The sequence below is a fragment of the Siphateles boraxobius genome, unplaced genomic scaffold (assembly GCF_051911475.1).
Source record: "Siphateles boraxobius isolate OS27281-9 unplaced genomic scaffold, OSU_SipBor_1 22, whole genome shotgun sequence".
NCBI classification, from domain to species: Eukaryota; Metazoa; Chordata; class Actinopteri; order Cypriniformes; family Leuciscidae; genus Siphateles; species Siphateles boraxobius.
In genome coordinates, this window is record NW_027508833.1 from 8,187,150 (window position 1) to 8,208,781 (window position 21,632).

Genomic DNA, 21,632 nt, shown 5'->3' on the forward strand with positions numbered 1-21,632 from the left:
TAAGTCTTTCAAGAACTTGATGTTACATTCAGTAAAATGCAAATGTGGTTTGGCATTTGCAAATTTTACTCATGGAACTCTTCTCTTTACTGTACGCAACTTATTCTATTTGTTTACAGAGTAAGGAAATAGATTTGCTGTAAGTCAAAGCTTGTCTAAGCCTATATAGTTACGTCCATCTCGTGCATAAATACTGACTTTTCAGCGAGTAAACAGTTTTGATCGCTAGGTAGCTCTCTGCTTGTAGATGCAGCCAAAATTTAGGTGAATTTACATCAACCTAACAATAATTTGTAAGGTCTTTACTTTGTAGAAAGGGGAGCATCACCCAAGTCTACGTGTATATAACACTGTACTGAGATTCCTTCGTCAGAAACAGATTAAGCAATACTGCAATTTGGATTCCTTCAACCAAAGCAGACTAATAAATACCGGTACAGTTTGCATGCCGCTGAGATGAGATTCCTTTGTCAAACAGACTTACGCTTTAATGCTGAAATTACCGATACCAGTTAAGACCCCTTTTTTTTATTTTTTATTATTATTATTTTAAGTAGAGATGTCAATTCCAGCTATCGTTTTATCTGCATTTAGACAAGCCAGCAGCTAGTGATCAAAATGTGTATCGCATATCATGTCCCGTTTGGATCGGAATGATCAAATAAGCACTTTTTTAGGATAACAGCAGTTACGAAGGGGCTCTAGGTCATGCTAGTTTTCCCAGCTTAGGTGATTTGTTTACTATCTTGCATTAGGGTGACGAATGCCCTATTTGGAGTTTGTATTTCCTGTAACAAGTCATTGTCATGGAAACTAATGTGCAGCAGTGTATATTTCAACCAGCGGGTGGCACAATGTCTGTATGTTTCAAAAAGCAGTGCATAGTCTGTTGGCACGTGAGGCTTACACCTACATTCAAGATTTTCTTTAAATCAGTAAAATTAAAATTTTACTAATGCGAACTCTTGCTTCCTTTTGAGCACACATTTTCATCTACTTTAAAAGTTTTATGTCCTAAGCTGACTAGGAACTTTGTAGCAGAGTCGTGCATTGTGGTCATGCCGTGTGTCTTCTGGGTTTTGAAGTTCAGAGTCAAAAGGTTCTTGAAGCTGGTGTCTTCCTCCATCACAGGTTTGTTGCACGCTCCGAGGTAGCTCGCTTGATGTCTGTGGTAGTAGCACAGGGACTTTCAGGGTTACCCTGGTTGGTGTCTGGGACCGCGCCCAGTCTACATTCAGACTCTTAAGTCTGAGAATCCTGTTGTGATGGCTTGTTCCAGCTGCTGGTAGTTAGACTGGATGTTTTCTGGCTGCCTAGCCAGAAAGCGTCGCAACTCTGGGCTGGATGTGATCCAGGTCAGATAGAGTCTAGCAAGCTCTGGTGTAAATGCAGGGATATGTCTGGCCGTTCGGTTGAGGTCTTTGAGTGTCACTACACGCGTCGTTTCAAGATTCTTCTGAATCAATCCTTTTCCTTCCACGGCTGCAGAAGCTTTAAGGAAATTGTCTGATGACATGTTAAGCAGAGGGGTTTGTTCTCTGTGGAGTCCTGTGGCTGGCAGCGTTAGTTCATTTACCTCCTGTTTGAGGCCTGCGGGAGCATGGCCAAGGAGAAGATAATGCTGGTCAGCTCTTGGTGGCTCAGGCTGGGTGTCAGACGTCTGCTTTCATTGTTGCCTAACTGTTCCTTCCTCTGCCGTGGCAGGTCGTTGCCTGCTTCAGGCTGAAGGATGTCCATGACACTGCTCTGCCGGGTCTTCAGGTGGTCCTGGTGGCAGGGCCGGGTGTCTGAGGCCTACTGGAACACTTGTGGGAACACAAGAGAGAAATGGCAAAGGCAAATGCAAGTTTCTACAGAGGTGGTGAGCTATCTGTGTTGGGAGAATGGCTATGTGGAGCAGCTAAAATTTAGTGTTGGTGAGCACACACAACAAAAAAAAAAAAGTTTTGAGTATCTTAGTTGACGTGCTTTAAGCAGCATCGACTGATGACTGGGCTCTTACATGTCATAACCTATTACTCAAAAATGCTGATGGTTCTTCTCACATGTTGTGCTACGAGAGTAACAGATAGAGCAAAACCAAAATAAAACAATGGGATGAAACCAGAAAAGAAGAGGAAGAAAGGAGTGTTTTACCTATTTAGGTTTAGCTAGGAGACATAGGTAAACAGGAGTCACTTATGGGTTATGCTGCTGTTAGACTAAGCTACCAGGGACACATCAGACATCTCAAGGTCAAAAAGAAGAAGAAGAAACAATGGGAAGTGTTTCCAGTTCTGTCTGGGGCCTACTGTGCGTTTGTGTTTAGCCGTACTTCATGTACTTAGCTTGGTGCTAAGTAGTGAGGATGGGTAAAACACAGACAGGAAGTAGGATATTAATGACCTGTGTAACTCGCTATGGAAACAACAGTCGCTAGATATTGTAATCCTATAGAGAGAGAGAAGATGAGGATAGTGACTAGTGATCTAAAATAAGGTAAAGGTAAAGTTAGAACGTCCTTATAGCTCTAAGAAAACTAAAAGGAAAGGGAAGCGTATCAAGTAATTTAATTAAATTTCAAATTTAGTTAAGCCCTTCTTTTTTTCTTTAGCTGAATATAAGAATTCAGGCTGAAACAAACGTAAATAACTAAATTGAAATAAAATAATAAAATAAAAAAATGTATGTAAACATTGTGTGTTCTCATAGCTCTGGTAACTAGAGGGGAACTTGACTAAGCAAATTGATTTAATTAAATTCCCAATTTAATTAAATTCAATTTAACTGAATAGGACTATTCAGGCTCAACAGGTGTAAATACACAAAATAAAATAGGGGTAGATTTAAGTAAAAATAAAAGAAACACAAATAAAAATCCAAAGTATCTGGGTTTCAATCTGAAAGTGAAACCAAGAGGAAGGGGTCGAGAGAGAGAAAGAGAGAGAGAAGAGGGTGGTTTAACCCTCTTATGAGACGTGCTTCGTGAAGCTCTGACATCAGGGTGAATCATTCGTCTCAAGTCATTCGGAGTGTATCACTGCTAAGGTCACGTGATTTTATTAAACTGGGCTTCGTTACGCGTCATAGCTGTTTCGAAATTGTTTTAAATTTCAACGGTTCGTGAACCATTGTGTATCTGGTCTCTATGTGATCTCGTATCACTTTATAGATTCGTACACATTTAATGACGCATTTGATAAAGGGTCTGATTGACTTTCAAGTCAAGCTTTCATAAAACGAGCCCTAGGGTTTACTAAGATATTATGCTTTGAAAGACACCTCATATTAAACGATATTAGGTAGCTCGCGGATTGCCATTACCTGATTACACCTTTTGATAAAACCTTTGCGATTGGTTTGTAAAAGGTGTTCCGTTGATTTGAGTTTCCGCTACACTTCCACTGTTTTGACCAGCAGGGGTCGCCAGCGAGGGCGCTTCAAACAAAGAATAATTTGTGACTCAGTTGACTCCTTTGATTCAAAGCCTCGAAGAGCTTTGACTCTCATTACTCGTGTTCAAATCACTCAGTTCAAATCACGGAAAATCTATAGTCTTTGGTTTAAGGTTACACTTTACGCTCTAACGTGTCTAAGTTTTTAGGCGGTGCTAAAACTATCACTCGAGGTAGAGGGTTTTACTTGTAAGTCATGCGTGTAAGTTAGGATTGAGGGAGCTATTGGCTACAACCGTCGCTTGTTTACACGAGGGTCTGTGAGATTGGTGCTGTTGTCAGAAAAACTAGATAGGAACGCCTGCTCGCGTTCCGGACGCAATGCCAACCAACAACACAGATCGTTCGGAGCAGCGATCGAGCTGTGCTGACAGTTTGCACTGAGTCTCTCGCTTAGACACGACGTTGCGTGTGAGTGACTCTTTTTAACAAATCAAAACAGCACCATTCTTTCACAGACAATGGCAAATTACTAGTTAACTAAGCTAGAATTTATACCACTAATTCGACGCGATTGTTTCATATGAGCGCTTCAGCGGTTTAATATGAATACAATGACGTAACGCATAATAAGGCCTTAATCGGTGATTGAGGAACATCGCTCAGATCACATTCAAAAATGCTGAAAATGGAGATTTCTTCGTCCATATCAGGTTAATTTGTTCTGGTACCATTTATGCGTGCGGCTAATCTGAGATTTCTTCGTCAGAGAAGGCTTATGCTCGATTTATATCTGAAATTAGGCTTTCTTCGCTAATATCAGGAGTTTCTTATCGTACGATTTAAATATGCATTATAGCATTTGTGAACTTTCTGCCATTCGTAGGAAGGCATATTCAAGCTATAGTTTTGCTGATTTACCCAGAAACTTGTACGTGCATGTATGAGATGTTAATAAAAACTTATGGGACAACATATGATTGATTATTGTCTGCTTGCATACAATGTTTAATACGATGCCGCATTCTCCACCATATATGTAAGGAACTCAGCTTTTTGGAAATATTAATAATCAATAATATCTTGTTATTATTAATTATAAATATTTGGGTCAGTTAATTGGATTAACTTGATGTGGCTGAATTAATATTACAATCAATTAATCAGTTCTTCCAACGAACTCTTTTGATTATTAATTTATTCTAATAAAGGGTATCTTCCATGGCCACCGAAGAATAATTATTTCTTCGCCTGTACAGTACTTTGAGCCAGTAGCAAAAACCGTGATCGTAAAGTGACTTGTATTGCAAACAAAACAGAACCAAATACATATTATGTACAAGTTTTATTAACTAAATATAGATATTTATATGAATATAAATAAACTAAACAACATACACACATGAATAAATAAATAGGTTAGTGATAGGATGAAATTGGAAACCGGAAGAGGGTCTATGAGAAGAACCATCAGAATTTCATTTTCACATTTCATTGAATTGAATACTTGCTTTTGTAATGGGAACAATTCTTGAAGTTGTTGAAAATTGGAGTCGTTGATGGTTACGGCAGTGTCAAGTGGAAGTTGGTTGAGCGTTCTCTTTCTCCAGGAACGCATGACTGGTTTGGTGAAGGCCTGGGACTCTGTTGAGGCCACGCCGAGCACCCAGGAGAAGTGAGGAAGTCGGAAGGATGGGTGATTGGAGTCGTTGTTGGTTGGAGTCTTTGTTCCTAAACTCTTGAGATTGTCCTTGGTTCTTTGTGAGAGAGTCATCTCTCTCCTGCCTGAGCCCATATCTGGTTGGAATCGAGGCCTGCTGGGCCCTGGGGCCCCCGTGGAGGGGGAAGGGGGTTCCCCAGTAACACCAGAACAGTGTTCCGGCTGGATGAAAGAACTAAGAGAGGGAGGTCACATGTGGACTGTCTCTAATAAGGCCTGGAGAAGATCCTCCCATAAGGGTTGAACTCGACCAATCAGAAAGGGGACATGTCTGAGAGGGAAAGTGGCTCTTAGTTGATTTACGGATCTTTGTCCCATAATATTGTTATACCTTCATTAATGCTAAAATAGCTATAACACATCCACACTGCATTCTAGAAGAAGGTTATGTACATCAAAGTGTGAGTCATTAAATGAGGATTATTTAGGTAGGAGGCATTATACAGGTGAGGTTACATTGATCGTTAGTTGGTTGTATACCAGGTTACATACCATAATATATACCTAATAGTACACGAGACAGTAAACCATTTACACTGCTTCTTTCACAGTTTTATGCATGTTCATTTATAGATCAGTTAGTCTATGATTAACGCAGCAAAGTCTGTTTTAAAGAGGGTTTCTGTTTCATAGTCTCTCTCTTGAGTATGTGGCCACATTCCTCGGAGGTCGTAAAATCTCCTTATCATGCCCTGTAACATGACACTGTTTCTTTCACTTGTGTTTGTTCATTTGGGCTGTGTGAGGAGTTTCATAAACCTTTGTATATAATGAATAAATAGTATGTGTCTGATTGGTCCATACCCTACACCATCATCTGTGGTAATATTGGAATGACTCACATTTATTAACAATTATGAACCAAACCGCAATCATTTATCGTACCTGTACTTTATCTCATAAAGCAAACTTTATATAACTGAAAGTAGCTATATTTTCTTTAATGTACATTTATTTTGATTCCAGATTCTGCACTTTCACCACATTTGGAAAGGCAAGTGTTACAGTAAACTCACACAAAATGTGCATTTCCCTTTAAACATTGTATTGTTTGTCACACTACATTTTCCACTGCAAGATTTGTTGCTTAAATGCGTAGTGCCATAACAATAATTTTGTTTGATTTCAAAGGGAAGGAGAATTTCAAAAAATCTGCAAGAAATTTTATCAAGTGTAGATAAATTTGCAGTACCTGGGACCAGTATTAAGAAGTACAGTGTTCACAAAGCTGCTGGCTTTTGGGACAATGTATGCAAAGATTTGCAAGTGCCAAATACACTTGCAAATCGCAAAAAAATCCAGACATCCCTGCTTCTGAAGGTAATTTATCATTAGGTCGACTGAGTCAACGTGCTGAGCATTTCAACATTATTATTGGTTCTTGTGAAGCATCACTATTGTCACATGTTGGTGAGAACTCTTTTCTATGTCCATTTTATTTTCTTCCATTTATTTTTTTAATTTTTTTTATACGTTTAGGCCTACATAAATGCCAGGTTGAAATATGCAGTCTTTAGTTGTGCAGTTTACAATTGTACTATCATTAAAACAGAATTAATTGAATGCCATCAGGTCACAACACCACAAATGCATATTTTGCATTAATTCGTTTAAAAGACATTTGAGTTTTTTTACATGTATGAAAGGGGATTACTTTGGAAATGTAAGATTAAATAATCATCTTATTTGTTATTTTTATTTCTGTAATTGTACAACAAACTAATTTTAGTTTAGAAAATAATGGTTAATATTACAAATGTAAGACTGGAGTGTCCAAGTTTACATGCTAACACTCATTGTAACTTTTGAGTTCTACTCATTTGCTGACAAATGTTGAATCAAATGTCATTATTCTCATTGATCCTTTCTTGACTTTTGGTTTTAATAGCATTGTTTAACGTTGCAGTTGTTAAAGGTATTGCCTTTGCACTTTTCAGTTTTTTTGAAATGATAAATGTATTGATATATCCTTTTTATATATATATTTGTAGGGTGCCCAGGATGTTGGAGACAGTCATTTGTCTCAAAGGCAAAACAAAGAGACGGAATGCGCATCTCTCAAATTGGTGACTTTTTATCTTTAGTTTGCTTTCCTTTTGTCTGATCTCCTATTATAATTGCATGTGTCTATTAGTCATTCTTAGTAAAAAAAAAAAAAAAAATCACACTTTTCTTCTTAAACAGAAAAGAGAGAGCTCAATCCACCCTGAAGTCCACCCTGAAGTCCACCCTGAAGTCCAGCCTGAAGTCCACCCTGAAGTCCACCCTGAATTCCACCCTGCACAGGTTATTTTAGTTATATTGATATAATTTTATTGAGTTTATTTTTATATATTTTGGATATTATTATTTTGCCCAGGATTTTGGAAATAGTCAATTGTCTCCATACCAAAAAGAAGGGTCTGAATGTGCATCTCTTGAAATGGTGACTTTTTATCTTTAATTTGCTTTCCATTATGTGCATTTTGTCTAACATACACATTGTTTTAGAAATAAACCCCTCTGTCACTCTTTTCAGGACGTGTGGGAGACTAAGACTAATAGTCCTTCAAGCAGTGACTTTGCATCAAATTGTGCTACCACAAGTGAAAAGGTTAATGATACTTTTTCAATTAAATGTAACTAATATTCAAATCAATGAAAAATGTAATTAAGTAAATTCTTTGCCATGGCAGTTCTTATTTATCCATTGCAGATTAATTGTAATGTGATACATACAAAACAATTCACTTTCATGTTCATGTCCCATTAAAAGTTATTTGCTAAATGAAAGATATCTAAAAGACAGTAATAATCATGATAAAGATAAATGGTATTTTAGAAAAATAATTATTTGGTGATTTCCAGGGTTATGTTTTTGCATTTTTAAAGTGGTGAAATTTTATACATATTCTAACTTGATTCTAAATTTCCACAAAAGAACTCAAGTTGTTTGTCATTTGAACATAATTGTAAGCTAGTGAAGCAGTAAGCTTAATATATTAACAGTATAGCTACCATTTTGTAACCTCTTTTTAATGAATTTTCCTGTATTACAGATTTGTGAGGAATCTGACAATTCACTTTGTAGCAGTGAGGAATAAGATGCATACTTCACGTGTTCTTTGCCATGTCAGCCTTGTTTTTTTTTTATTGAACAAAAAGAGTGGCAAAAACTAAGGCAAGACCAGAAAGGCAGACTTTTTCAGGGACTTCAGTGGACTAATGTCATTGCCAAGGGCATCAAGTCTGTTCCCCTTCAGGGACTACCGCTGCGTGAAATCGCAGTGGGAACGCCCTCAGCGTGACGCGTCTGAAGCATGAATGAAATCAGTCAATGGAGAGAATGAGCGTACGGCGAGTGACGTCATCGACCAGGAAGCTATAAATATCCCCTGAGTACACAACACGCCAGCTTTTAGTTACTTCAGCAGCTCTGTGTGTGTCTGAATCTGTCGATTGTGTTTGTCTGTTTTGTCAGGAGTTTTCACTATATATATTTTATATAAAAAAACCAATATGAGCGAGCAGTATAAGAAGTGTGTTCCCCCCTGTACTCGGCACATCACGGGTGGGGATTCACACGAGCTAAGTGTGGCTTGTTTGGGAGTGCAGCAGTGCCCAGTCGGCTCTCGAGGGAGTCGATTGTCAGCATTGCGAGCGTTTTCCCGCGCTCGCGGCGATCGCTCTTCGAGGAGAGTGATTTGCTGCGAGCTCCCCGAGGCTCGGGTCCCGCTTCTGTTGAGGCAGAGCGGCGGCGCTTGTCTTGGGGCTCGCAGATGGATCTCGCTGGCGACGTTGAGACGGGCTCCGCCCTATCTCAGCTATCTCCGACGAGATCTAGTGCCTCTCACCCGGCTCTGGAAGCACGCGCTGCGGCGGTTACTTCTGCCCGGGTGGAGGCACATGATGATGTTGAATTGAGATTTTCCAGTTCTGAGGAGCTGGATGTCGAAAGTTTATTATCAGAGAAAACTAGTTTATCACATTATACTGCAAATGAAGAAGGTTTGATGGATGTATTATCTCGGGCTGTTGAAAAGCTAAAAAAAAAAAAATAACAGTATCGAGTGGCCAGCTGATAGACAGGTTTCTAGAATTAAAAGCAATCTAGATGATAGATTTCTGTCTGCACGACCTCAACCTTCTAGCCGGTGCTTACCGTTCTTCCCAGATCTTCATGCTGAGGTTTCAAAGACCTGGGTTAGACCGGTTTCAAGCAGAATTTACACAAATCAGTCCAATGCTTATGGTAACATTGTTGGTGCTAAATCTGCTGGTTATGTGACGATACTGTAGGCGGAGGAGACGCTTGCGAGCTATCTCTCTCCTGCTTCATCGTCTTCACTTAAAGCACCGGCTCTTCCACCAAAAAATAAATAAATAAATAAATATATATACCTCTGTGCTGGTGGGGAAGGCTTACTCGGTGGCTCGGCAGGCGGCTGCATGTTTGCATACGATGACTTTTATGCAGGCTTTTCAGGCCGACCTGCTCAAAGGAAATCTGAGGGGGGTCCCCGCCGAGAGAGACTTGCGTTCACCTCCCTTAAGGGTGCCCTGTCTCTCCCGGCGCCCTCAGGGGCCCGTCCTACTAACCCTGCCGAAACAGGGCGTAGAAGGGTCTGGCGAGTGCTTTCCCGAGGGACGCTCGCCGCCTCTAAGGAGGGTTCTAGTGTGTTCAGACCAGTCGTTCCCTGCCGGTGCGCCGTTACAGGGCACTGTGTCTGTCACGCAGAATGTTCAACCAGAGCAAAGTCTTTCGTCGAGTTCGTCTTCAAAAAGAGCACAGCAGAAGCGGAGTGTCACGTCTCGTGCCCCCCTGCAGAGAAACTGGAGGGACGAGGCGGGGTGCTCTCCGGCGCGGCCTTCTCGGGGCAGGACTGATCTGAGGACAGTCATTGTCGCCAGAAAGGCCGCGTCGAAAAAGTCCTGACGGGCTGAACGTCAGGACTCTGAGGGTGGTCCCCATCGGGAAAAACTTGAGTTCACCGCACAAAAACACGGTGCCCTGTCTTTCTCGATGCCCTCAGGGGTCTGTTCTACTAACCCTGCCTATACAGGGCGTAGAGAGACTCGGCGAGCGATTTCCCGAGGGACGCTCGCCCCCTCCGAGGAGGGTTGTGGAGTGCGTTACAGGGCGCTGTGTCTGTCACTGGGGATGTTCAAATCAGATCCGAGGACTGGTTTGTCATGATAGATCTATAGGACGTTTACTTCCATGTATCTATCCTCCCTCAACACAGGAAGTTCCTGAGGTTCGCTTTCGGGGGCGAAGCGTACCAATATCGGGTTCTTCCGTTCGGCCTAGCACTGTCACCCCGAACATTCACGAAGTGTACGGATGCTGCTATAGCCCCGCTGAGGTTACAGGGCATCCGCTTTCTGTACTATATAGACGATTGCTTGATTCTAGCTCAATCGGAACAACAGGTGGTTCGGCACCGAGATGTCGTTCTTGCTCATATCAAGTGACTGGGGCTGAGGCTCAACGCCAAAAAGAGTGTTCTTTCTCCATTACAGAGAACCACTTTTCTAGGTGTAGTGTGGGATTCAACGACGATGCAGGCACGATTGTCACCTGCTCGTATTGCTTTGATTCTCGCTGCAGTAGATCAGGTCAAGCTAGGCCAGTCATCCACTGTAAAACAGTTCCAGAGACTGCTAGGTCTCATGGCAGCTGCGTCCAACGTGATACCTCTTGGCCTCTTGCACATGAGACTGTTACAGTGGTGGCTCAGGATCAAGGGATTCTCCCCGAGGGGAAATCCGCTTCGCATGATCGTGAGTTTGCGACGGTGTCATCACGCCCTGATCATGTGGAAAGATCCTTGGTTTCTGTCCCAAGGCCCTGTGTTAGGAGCTCCTTGTCGTCGCGTTATGCTAATGACAGATGCCTCTCTCACGGGTGGGCTCAGGGTCTGTGGGAGGACCATCATCGTCTGTGGCACTTAAACTGCCTAGAGATGTTGGCGGTGTTTCAGGCTCTGAAACACTTCCTCCCAGACCTAAGGGGCCACCATGTTCTTGTCTAGACAGACAACACATCGGTGGTTTCTTATATCAACCATCAGGTGGGTTTGCGTTCTCGCCCGCTTTACAAACTGGCACGTCAGATCCTTCTATGGTCCCAGGGGAAAATTCTTTCTCTGAGAGCTTTTATCTCCCGGGGTATTTAAATCAGGGGGCAGACATCCTGTTAAGACAGGGGCCGAGGCCCGGGGAATGGAGTCTTCACCCCGAGGTGGTGGAACTCCTATGGAAACATTTCGGTCTTGCCGAGGTAGACCTATTTGCTTCTCGAGAAACATCACACTGCCCGCTGTGGTTCTCTCTCAGCCATCCAGCCCCGCTGGGGTTGGATGCGATGGTACATCCGTGGCCGAGGTCACGCTTGTACGCTTTTCCCCCGATCGCTCTGCTCCCAGGAGTTCTGGAGAGGGTTCGCCGGGACGGGCTCAGTCTCCTGCTAATAGCCCCGTTCTGGTCGGCCCGGGTATGGTTTGCGGACCTAGTGTCTCTCCTCAACGGCTCTCCCCTAGAGATACCGATCAGGAGAGATCTGCTCTCTCAGGCGAGTGGGTCGATCCTTCACCCCCGTCTAGAGCTATGGAGGCTGTGGGCTTGGCCTCTGAGGGGGCCCAGCTCATAGATTCTGGTCTCTCGGCTGAGGTCGTTGAGACCATCCTCCGATCCAGAGCTCCCTCCACGAGGAAGTTATATGCCGCGAGGTGGAAACTTTTCACCTCTTGGTGTGGAGAGCGCCAGCAGGACCCAGTTAACTGCCCGGTTGGTACAGTCCTGGATTTCCTGCAGGACCGTCTCTCCACAGGGTTATCCCACTCCACACTGAAGGTGTATGTGGCGGCCTTAGCTGCTTACCACACCCCTTCAAGTGGAGGTTCCCTCGGGAAACACCCGCTTATGTCTCGCTTCCTTCGTGTCACCTTGAGGCTGAGGCCTGCAGTTCGCACAAGGGTACCAGCTTGGGATCTGGCCGTCATCTTAGAAGGTCTCTCCCTTGCTCCTTTCGAGCCCATCGAGGAAGTTTCGGAAAAGTTTCTTACTCTAAAGACTATCCTTCTTCTCGCTATCTCATCTCTAAAAAGAATTGGAGATATTCAAGCACTTTCGGTGGCTCCCTCGTGCCTGGAATTTGCTCCTGGTTGGTTAAGGCCTTTCTCTTTCCGAGACCAGGTTATGTTCCTAAGGTTCCAACTGTTTCAGTTAGACCTATAGTTCTGCAGGTTTTCTGTCCTCCGCCTTTTCTGACGTCAGACCAGGAGAAAATTAATTTGCTGTGCCCAGTTTGGGTTTTGATGCTTACGTCCACAGAGCTGCCCTGTGGAGGAGATCGGAACAAATGTTCGTCCGTTTGGGTCACCTAAGAAAGGGTGTCCTGCATCTAGAAAAAGGATGAGCAAGTGGGTGGTCGAGGCCATCCCACTTGCTTATGGTTCGGCCCATCAGCCTTCACTTTGGCTGTAAGGGCTCATTCCACCTGGAGTATGGCTGCTTCTACAGCTCTTCTTTCAGGAGCTTCTCTTCAGGACGTTTGTGATGCGGCAGGCTGGTCCTCACCGCACACTTTCGTTAGATTTTATTCCCTCGATCTTAGCTCCACTCCCGGGGCTCAGGTTCTCTCGTCGGTTTGTGTCTCCTAATGACACACGACGGGGATTTGGTCGTATGGGGATGTGGGTATTGCGTTCCCACTGCGATTTCACGCAGCGGTAGTCCCTGAAGGGGAACGTCCCGGGTTACGTATGTAACCCTAGTTCCCCGAAGGGACGGACGCTGCGTGTCCTGCCATACTCTCGGCATCCCCTTAGGTCGCTGCTTCAGTAACTTTTAAGCTGGCGTGTTGTGTACTCAGGGGATATTTATAGCTTCCTGGTCGATGACGTCACTCGCCGTACGCTCATTCTCTCCATTGACTGATTTCATTCATGCTTCAGACGCGTCACGCTGAGGGCGTTCCCACTGCGATTTCACGCAGCGTCCGTCCCTTCGGGGAACTAGGGTTACATACGTAACCCGGGACGTTCATCCCTACTGCAGCTTTGGTTTTAAGAGACACAGTGTGAAAACCCTGCAGTCACAGACACTGGCACCAGTTTTTACATGTGTGGCCTACTGTCTTTTCAAAGATTGTCCAGTCACAGTACATGTGGAAGTTGTGGATGAAAACACCCTTAAAGCATTAGTGGTTTTCTCTGGAGGGGATGTGAAACATAACACCAAGGAACTGCGCAGAAGACCAGTGCGAGCAGGTGCACGACAGTCAACAGCAGAAATCCTTGCAACCAAGTTACCCCGAAGTTTGTATTTGGAGTCAATGCAAAAAATTCCACCAATGGTAATTGATTCAGGTTGGAGGGATGATGCTCCAACCAAAGAAGTACTTAAGAACATTGGGTGGAGTGAAAGAAAAAAAACCCGACGTAATTGTGATGAGCTCACGAGCTTAAAAATCATAATTGAAGAACAGCATGGCACAGACAATGATGTGTTGCAGAGGGTAATGATGCACCCAAAGGGAATTATGCTCTGGTCAAAGAAGACCCTCTCTGTCTTTTACAATAGATGCAAGGAGGACATAGTGTACTTGGATGCCACAGGGAGTATTATTCCAAAACAAAGGGCAGATAGTCCCCCCCACTATTTGTATGAGCTGGGGGTTAGAAATCCCTCCAAGGGTGCATCACCTTTACCTGTGGCCACCTATGTCACATGTGACCACACAACCTCTTCGGTGACCTACTTCCTGCAGGCTTTTCAGACCGATCTTGTCAGGATGTATGGAAATGGGGCAAACAAAAGGCCGGCTATGATCATATGTGATGGCTCCCTTGTGCTCATGCAGTCCATTTCAATTGCATTCTGCAGAACCGGTCTGGAGGACCTGCTACAAAAGTATTTTCTTCTTATCAGTGGGCAATATCCTGCAGACACATTTGACATCCCCATTCTTCATCGATGTTTAAGTCACATAATGAAGAATGCCAAGGATCTTTGCAAGAAACAGTACATATAATTTTTTTTATTATGATTACTTTATATTCAGTTTGAAATTAAATGTATGATTACAATAATCTTTGTTTTTGATTTTGAATCCCCAACACTACAAGCTTGCAATGCATGTATTTGGGCTTCTTGCGTGTTGTACAACACTGAAAGAGATGGATGAGGTGCTTTCTAGTTCAGCAGTCCTCTTTTGCTCTCCCTGCAGTGGACCAAATGTTGCAAAGCATTACAAACATCTCCAGTTGCTTTTGCAGGAAAGGCGGACATTTGATCTGGATGAGAAAAATGTAATTGCTGAAGACTACAAGGTATTAAATGTTAATATTAGAAAAAAAAAATCAGCACATGGCCTCACATTTGTAATGCATTTAGTATACTGTATAATAAAAACCAACCAGACCAGATCTGATAAACTAAACTCAACACCTCTTCAGGACATATGCATCTCGATTCAGGTTAGACAGGCAGAGCTGAAGGAGATTGGTGTTGAACAGAATAAATAATAAAAAATGCATTCTGATATAAACATTTGAAATTTGTCTGACATTATGAATATTGCTTTTCAGCATGATGTCGGAACCACACCTCTCATGACGCATTTCAAGGGGAACAATAAATGGTGCATTGCTAGACCTTGATGGAAAATGCAACATTTATTATGCACCAAATTTCATTTCCAGTTTGGCCAAATATTTTCTTCCACATGCCACCCTCTGGTCTGGAATGATGCTAGGTAGGTTTCAGTCTTTAAGTTAAGTCAACTGATTATTCAATACAGCATTTGTCAAGTTCTTTACAAGGCTTTAAATGGTCTTTAGGGGATCTAGGACGTCATGGGACAAGCCCTGTGTACCAGAAACTGAGTAAGGTCTACAACAAAGTTAGACAGTCAAAAAAACAGGTAAATTGCTGAAAGAAACATCTGAAATGTGCATCAAAACCATAGCTTTATTTTTGAGCTTCAATTGTGAACAGTTAAGAGGTGTACCTTAAATTTTCAGAACTTCACTCAAGACAACCGGACACAAGGGATAATGGAGAAAAGTCAATGGGACCTGAAGAAAATACGTTTCCAGAGGAGGAGGTTGAAAAGGCTGGATGACTTCGTGACCATCTACAAAAAGATGCATGATGCACTGCTCCTCGAGTATGCAGATGTGGAAAGATGCAGAAAGAAAGTATGCTAACGTCAGTTCAGTGAAAGCACTTAACTTTGTAGTTTACCCTAAACACAATTTAGAAACGATATGCTTGATTACAGATATCTTGAAAATGTGCAATTATGTGGGTTTGTGTTTGACAACATATATATTTTCCCAGTCATATAAAGTGGAAATGGAGGTTTGGAAGAAAAGCCGGAAGCGTAAAGGGGTGTACGTTTCACCATTAGTGATGGACCTGTCATTTAAGGTAATTATTAAAAGCTGTAATGATGCTAACATACACAAGCATATTATAATTGCAGCCACCTCTACATTCTAATTTTGTCTTGCATTTCTTTTTAGAATATAAAATGACTGAAGTACCTGTAACAACATCTGTTGAGGCTATTGTTGTTTGACCAAGTATTTTGTTTGCAGTCAGGCTCAGTGAATTTTCACCCCAAACCTTTTTTTAACAGAAAAGAAGAGAGAACTCACCACTCTCCACTCCATTACCTCATGTACAACCTGAAGTAATTCAAACACAGGTTATTTAAGTTCTATTAACATTAGATTGTATTATTGAGTTTAAGTATTAAATGCGCACTTTATTATGGTAAAATTAGTTAGTTATTATATTGTTATATACACTCTTACATGGTTTCATTCTTTTGGTTTAAAGTTTTTCATTCAAGATCTATAGTACATTATTTTATAATATTATATATATTTATATTTATATAATATATAAATAAATAAAAATTAATGTAAAATATGTAGGCATAATAGAAAGGGCACATTAATCTTTCCATTTTATTAATAGAATTCACAAGACATGGTCACATGTGATGATACATCGTCTATGACGGAACATCGGGAGGACACAGAGGGTACCAACAATGACGCTCCATCACAGGTGATGTTAAAATAATTGTATTGTCAGGACAGTGAGTAATTGTTCAGATGTGTGATGCATACTCAAAACATTTTTTATTGTATTTAAGTGATAAACATTTAAATTGCCATTTATGAATAGAATTCACAAGACATCACATGTGATGCTCCATCCACATCCACTATGACGGAACATCCGGGGGACACAGAGGGTACCAACAATGACGCTCCATCACAGGTGATGTTAATAAAATAATGTATTGTCAGGACAGTGAGTAATTCTTAAGATGTGTGATGTAGAATACTCTAAAAGTTTATTACTTAAAAAAAAAACATGTATTTACCATTATAAATAGAATTCACAAAACATGGTCACATGTGATGATACATCGTCTATGACGGAACATCGGGAGGACACAAAGGGTACCAATAATGACGCTCCATCACAGGTATGTTAATAAAATAAATGTATTCTCAGGACAGTGAGTAATTTGTTCAGAAGTGTGATGCATACTCAACAATTTTATTTTATTTTATTTAAGTGATCAATTTTTAAATTGCCATTTATGAATAGAATTCACAAGACATCACATGTGATGCTCCATCCACATCCACTATGACGGAACATCTGGGGGACACAAAGGGTACCAACAATGACGCTCCATCACAGGTGATCTTAATCAAATAAATGTATTATCAGCACAGTAAGTAATTGTTTCAGATATATGTGATGCAGAAACTTCTAAACGTTTTTAAACTTTTAAATACGTTTATTTAAACTATAAACTTTTAGAAGAGACTTTTTACATCAAAAGTTCATTATTCCAGGATTGTATGACAGTAAATCCAACATTACATTACAGCATATTAGCTGTTTATGTAACCGTAATTGTCAGATACATGCACACATTGATAGAGTAAATAAATGTATTGTCTTCTTCACCTTCAGATAAAAGCATTGTGGAAAAAAAAGGACACAGAAGTGGTAATTTCTGTGATTCCCTTTCAAATAAGAGGGAACAGCTATATAGTCCACCACAGTGAGTTCCGGTCACTTAAACCTCACAAATGGCTCACAGGCGAGGTATGTAGGCAAAATAGTTCAGCAGCATTATCATTAAAATACACTTAAAATTGACAAAATACACTTAAAATGCTCTCTGTTTGAATTTTAAACATGTTAGATCATCGAGTGTCTCATGCATCACTCTATTAATGAACTGCATTTGGATAAAACCATATCCATGATGAACCATTACACAGCCAACGTGATCCTCACTGGGGACAGAACAGAAGTAAGACGGCAAAGTTTGTCAAAGGTACATCTTGTTTCTGTTTGGGAGAGATACAAATGGGGATGTGTTTCATAATAATTCAAATGTGAATAAATATTTAAGTCATTTCTGTGATATATTATTGAAATCATTTTTATGTGCAATAGGTTAACTTTGATGATTACAAGGCTGTTGTATCGTTTGTTAATGTTGGAGAACTGCACTGGAAGTTTCTGGTTTGTTTATTAAACAATTTATATTTATGTACATTCATATTGTTTCTGTTATTGTGTGTAAAATAATGAAAATGTTCTTGTGGTTACAGTACATAAATGCAGCAGAAAACTGTGTCTATTTTATTGATCCAATGCCAAACTCGGCAGAGCAGTCGGATTCAGAACATGCTGCCCATAAATTTTGGTACTTATGCAATTTCAGCTATTATCCATAAACCAAGATGGAATGCACTATATGATTGTCAAAATTCCAGTGCAGGCATTGATATGGGCAGAGTGTGCAGTAAAAGTTTAAGACAACAATGGTCAAAACAGAATTACAATTATTGAAAATTGGTCCTAAACACTGGATAGATAGATAGCAGTGGTAACGACTGCACATAAAGTTCAGGAGGAGTTATTTAATCCAACCTATCACATTCCAAGAGCATATAAACTCTTTCAGCATCCCTCTTCATTCTACTGCATGTGTAATTTAAAGGACCAGGTCAAATTTTTTCTTCTCAAATCTACTAAAATTCGTAATCCACATTTTAGGTTCTCAAATAAGCTTTCAGTAAGCCTTTTGTGGGCAAAGTACCAAACTTTCCGCTAGATAACATATCCAGGCTCCTTGGTGACCATACAGACTCTTCCATTTCACAATGCTAAGCGTGTATAAAATAATAATAAAATACAATGTAGATGTATGAATAATTGTATAATTAACATTTCTAATGTTACATCTTGATGTCACACAGTGAATACTTTCAAACCAGGACGATCCACCACCGAACAAGAGACTGGGTGAATATTCAGTTCAAAGGAGCTGTAATGAAACACCCATTTCAACAGGATGGATTTAGCTGTGGTGTGATCGTCTTAATGGTACAATAATTATTTTACTGAAATACTTGTATTTTGACAATGATATGAAGCAATTAGCATTTATATTTGGAGTCATGTGCATAGCCTATCCCCATATTTGTTTAAGAGCTATTTACAGTATTTAAATGATTAGCCAACATATTTGTCCCGTGTTTATTTCCTTTTTCTTTTTCCTTTTTTTTTAGATGGCAAAGGCAGTAATGGAAGCCTTTCCTCAATTGCCATACATGGATTTTGGGACCTCTAAAAAAGACATGGTCCGGGAACGCAAGGCTTTGGCACAGAAAATACTTGAAGCATCAGGTGGAATATATATATATATATATATATATATATATATATATATATATATATATACATATGTGTTCTCATTGCCATATTTAAATACTTAGTCTAAAATTTTCATTTCCATTAGTGTTCAATGCACAGAGGAACTGCTCAATGTGTTCGGTGTCTAAAGCACCAAGTCCGGGGCCTTCCATGACTGATTGGGTAAGGTGTTTATAATTGGTTGTTTTGTATTTGCATGTTGTTCCTTGAACAGAAAGTGGACATTAGCTAGGAAACAGGGGTATAGAGTGATTGTTAATGATGTGTATATACAAAAACAGTGAACACAGTTCAGAGATTTCAGGAATTATCATGTTGATTTGCTAGAGTTGTCAGTGGAGTTAAAGAAATGTTCAGAAATGTAATTAATTATTCATCAATTTATCAGCTACAAAAGCCAAAATGATACATCTATCTCTACACCTTGCTCTTTTCCTTGCACTTGCCCTCTGGCAGCTGTCAAACTCTTCTTATTTTTAAAAGAACTATTATATTGCAGATTGCCAAGTAATCTAAATAATAAATTGAAAACTGTGTGACAGTTGGTGAACTATTTTTAAACTTGGAGGAGTTGAAAATAGTTTTGTGCAGAAAATCTGTTTGAATGAAAGTCTTTCTTTTGCAGACTTTGACCTTAAAATGTTCTATTTGTCCCCCTCCAGATACAGTGTGACAGCTGTACAAGGTGGTTCCATGCACAGTGTGTGCAGATGAACACAATGCAAGTAGAACATGCAAAAAACACAGCCTGGGATTGCTGTTTGTGTGAGAATTAGTTGGGGTTTTTTTGTTTGTTTTTTTAATAAACTTTCATAAGCACTTCTCATTTTTGTCTTTTTTGACTATTACAAATTGCACTTTTTCAAACTTTTCCAAATATATAAAACCATGAAATCCATTGAACATAATCACAATCACTGACCATCATAACCAACCATTTAAACTTTTCTTGTAACAACCTGTAGATATCGACATTGTAGACTGTTGTTTTTTTCATTTTTTATGTTATGGTCTTTCTGTAATTTCCTCAAACTCTAGTAAATATTGATATGGACCGAAAATAGCTTTTTATTTTATTTTTATTCTCTTAAACTCAGTAAAACCCTTTGAATTGATGTGGACAGAGTGATGGTCATCCAGAAAAAAGAATCCATTGAAATTGGCATGTCAACTCAATTGGAATTGTAATAATGGCAGTACAAAATGCAAGAAATGAGCAATGTAATAATGTATTTTGATAGACTTTGACTTTATTTTTGTCTAAAACGCCAAAGTAAAATCCTTTGAAAATTGATGTGGACAGAGTGATGGTCATCCAGAAAAAGAATCCATTGAAATTGGCATGTCAACTCTATTGGAATTGTAATAATGACAATACAAAATAAAAAAAGAGCAATGTAATAAGTCCACAAAGAGTATTGTGGTGTGACATTTTAGACGTAATATTGTAAATATTCTCTGTTTTTGCTCTATTTCTCCAGTGACCGTAGTTTCAAACAAGCCACAGAAAAAGAGTAAATCCGGGGTTTTTGTGATTGAGTGACCTAGCTGCTTTGTTCCAGATTGAATCTGTGGCTTTGAACGAATTGAATGAATGCTTCTATGACTGGTACATTAAGACGTTGATTTGGCGCCACCTATTGGCGGTTTTAATTTCATAATTTAAAAAAATATAATTATTTTTTAGCATCTATTTTTTTCTATATTAAAATGATTATATTTGAATAATTAATCTCATAACAGTATTTATGGTGTTGTAATTGCAGTGTAAATGCATGGATAGAAAAAAATGGTTAGAACATAGTTAGAAAAAAATGCCCCTGGAAATCAATTTAAGGGGTCAAATATGGGCTATTAATGGGAAAGTTAATGTCTGGGTGATATTGCATAAAAAATATATATAAGCAAATTTAAACATATGACATTTACTATAAAACCAATATAATTAAATGCATCACACTTGTGAATTTGCCTTCAAATGTTTTATCTTCAACATTTTTCATATAATTGTTATTATAATCATAATAATTTACAAAATTTGTAATAAATTATATGAATATTATTAATATTACGATATAAATGTATAAGAAAGGTAATCAAGGTAATCAAAAATAAATAAGGTTGAGGCCAATATAAACTTTTTTTCTGTTTGGTATTGTAACTTGACTTGGACTTGACTTGACCCTTAGCAGGACTCGACTTGACTTGCTTGAAGTGAACCATTGACTTGACTTGACTTGACTTGGTTGCGTGTACATGCGACTTAGACTTGCATGAGACTTGATGGTATGGGAATTGAGACTTACTTGTGACTTGAACATGTGTGACTTACTCCCACCTCTGGTGTCCAGAGAGGGAGCATTTCAAATGTCTGTGGGAATGGTGTTCCAGAGGGTGGGGGCTGCGACGCTGAAGGCTTTGCCCCCAAAAGTACGCAGTCTGGCGTGAGGGACTGAGAGCAGGCCCTTGTCAATAGACCGGAGGTTGCGTGAGGGGATGTAAGGGCAGAGAAGGTCCAGTAGGTACTTGGGGGCAGTGGCATGTAGAGATTTATAGGTTAGGAGGTGGATTTTGTAGGTGATGCGAAATTTGACCGGAAGCCAGTGAAGCTGAGTGAGGATTGGAGTGATGTGTTGCCATGATTTAGTGTGTGTGAGAACCCTGGCAGCCGAGTTCTGGACATATTGTACCCTGTCCAGGACCTTGCTGGGTACCCCATACAGGACATCATTGCAGTAGTCCAAGCGAGAGGTGATGAAGGCGTGAATGAGTGACTCTGCCACAGAGTC

At 40.3% G+C, this 21,632-nt stretch overlaps 2 long non-coding RNA genes across 2 annotated transcripts; both read left to right on the plus strand.

Annotated features, from left to right (window-relative positions):
- Positions 1-15,430: 15,430 nt before the first annotated feature.
- LOC143746331 (uncharacterized) lies at positions 15,431-16,143 on the plus strand. Its single transcript, XR_013206495.1, has 3 exons — positions 15,431-15,510; positions 15,722-15,790; positions 16,066-16,143. It is a non-coding gene; the product is annotated as an uncharacterized LOC143746331 (long non-coding RNA).
- Positions 16,144-17,296: 1,153 nt separating this feature from the next.
- LOC143746332 (uncharacterized) lies at positions 17,297-18,513 on the plus strand. Its single transcript, XR_013206496.1, has 3 exons — positions 17,297-17,646; positions 17,736-17,830; positions 18,387-18,513. It is a non-coding gene; the product is annotated as an uncharacterized LOC143746332 (long non-coding RNA).
- The last annotated feature ends 3,119 nt before the right edge of the window (positions 18,514-21,632 follow it).